General features: G+C 62.5%; 1 protein-coding gene across 1 annotated transcript in view; it reads right to left on the bottom strand.

The window, feature by feature from the left end:
* CDC42EP4 (CDC42 effector protein 4) overlaps positions 1–2,176 on the bottom strand; it is a 20,623-nt gene that overhangs the window by 17,450 nt on the left and 997 nt on the right. The gene's annotated exons all lie outside the window — the stretch shown is intronic.

Genomic DNA, 2,176 nt, shown 5'->3' with positions numbered 1-2,176 from the left:
CCGTCTCAACATACTGCAGGCAGAGAAGGGCCATGTCCAGCCCGAACCAGTCCCTTCCAGCACGGCCGTCTAGCTCCCTGGGCTGTCCTCCCGAAAGCACGTCCTGGCCAGAGCGGGCCTTTGGGGTCCTCTGCCAGCAGCTCTGAAGTTTGGTTCCTTTTCCCAAAGTCCAGGAAAAGCGTCAGGTACACAGGTCAGGAGACTAAGCTGCGGGTGAGCTCCCTCGGCTCCGGGCCAGGTTGCTCAACCCCTCTCTCTCCTTCCCTGCCCCCAGCCTTATCTCTGGCATCACCCAGATCCTGTTTCTCCCAGGGCCAGACTCTCCCCACCCCCACAGGGGACAAGCTCCTCTGGGCCTGTGGAAACATCCTGCCAAAGACAGCTGGGCTCACTGCCCAACGGCAACGCTGGGTGCTCTGGCCTCTGAGGCCCCTACTCCTAACCAATCCAAAGCAGGGGTGGGGCGAGAAAACCTTGCCTACCACACCTGGGCATAGCCTGCCCAGGCCACAGAAATCAACCAAGAGCTCCAAGGGTGGAGGAGGCTGGACTCTCTGAACCCCAGCCAGCTCGAGGTCTTTCTGGGAGAGCTCCTGACTCGCCAAGGAGGGTCTAAGACCACCCCCCAACACACACACACACACACACACACACACACACACAGGTCGCTATTTGCTCACCCCCCTCACCGCCCCATTTTGTAGAGGAGACTCATCTGCTTGCGGCTCCCTGGTCTACAGCCCTGGTTGGGTCTGCACATCAGCCTGGGATGAGCTTCAGTGGGTGGGTGTAAGAAAGAAATGAGCGGGAGAAAGCAGAAACCCCCAGAAAACGGAAGGAATGCTCCAAGGAGAGGCCTGAGCTCGGGAGGGTAATGCGAGCACTCGGCCATCAGTGAGCTGGGGCCACGAACTCAGGGGGACACCAGAGCGGCTACAACTCACCGCAAACCGCCACCTCCTGGAAGCAGGCTCACTTTATCACACTAACCCCTCTCCCATGCCCCGCGGCGGTCACCCGGATCCCAGGGGTGTCTCCCACGATTCCCTGAACTCTGTGGGCAGCAGCAGCTGGCCTCGGGGAGTGGAGAGGCGAAGTCCAAGTTGGGAGCAGATAAACCACTCATCTGCTGGCCGCCTGGCGGATCGCACAGCACAGCTGATAAAAGCTGGAGCCCACATGGCACCCCACCCTCACGGCAGGGTGCTAGCTCCCACACAGAAACAGCCTCACAGGTGGCCAGGCGATGCACCCGGAGCCCCGGGGCTACTCACAGGTCTGGCTGGGCCCAGCCCTGGGCCAGCAAACCCCCCCACCCCATTTCTGGGGAAATTCTACAGCGTGGCTCCCCCTTTCTTTGTGCCCTGTTCTTTGTTCTCTTAAAATTCAGTCCACCCTGCCGATGGCCCCCTCCTCCAGCCCAGCCTCGGAAAGGGGCGGAGGCGTGGGGAGCTGGAAACCCAGACCCGGCAAAGAAGTTGCATTGCGGAGACCGTCCGGAACGGGGCCCCTCATTGTTTACGCCGGCTGGACGGGACGCGTTCTCTGGTCCAGATGGCCGCACGAGCCGGGGGCTCAGACGCCGGGGCAAAGAACCCGCACCGTGGACGCGGCCGAAGGCCGTGGGAGCCGGTCAGATTGCAAGGGGTGACAACAAGAAAAGAAGCAGCATTGTATTTCCCTTCCATTCTCCCGGGGGAGAGAGAGAAAACTTCCATAGCCCAGGCTGCGGGGCCTCATAGGGAAACACAGGGAATCTGGTTTGAGTTAGCGAGGGCACCCCTCCCCCGTCTCACTCACACACACACGCACGCACACATGCACACACGCACGCGCACACTCACACACACACGTTCACACGTTCACACGCACACACGCACGCGCACACTCACACACACACATTCACACTCACACACGCACGCACGCGCGCGCACACACACACAAGCCGGGCTCGGGCTCCGTCCTCAGCCCTCCGGCCCCCGCTCGGTTCCGGCCCAGCTCCCCCAGCCGGGCGGTCACGGGCGGCAGCCCCGCCCGCAGGCAGCCGGCAGGAACGCACCGAGGGCAGGGGGCGGGGGGCAGTTTTGTACCCCCGGCGGGGGGCGCTCCAAGGAGGGGGCGGAGCCAGAAACTGCACAACGCGGCTCCGCCTCCCCAAGCTGGAGATTAAATCATT

The sequence above is a fragment of the Pteropus alecto genome, unplaced genomic scaffold (genome assembly GCF_000325575.1).
Source record: "Pteropus alecto unplaced genomic scaffold, ASM32557v1 scaffold134, whole genome shotgun sequence".
Taxonomy (NCBI): Eukaryota; Metazoa; Chordata; class Mammalia; order Chiroptera; family Pteropodidae; genus Pteropus; species Pteropus alecto.
Note: the sequence above shows the minus strand (reverse complement) of the source record. Positions and strands in the feature narration are given on the sequence as shown.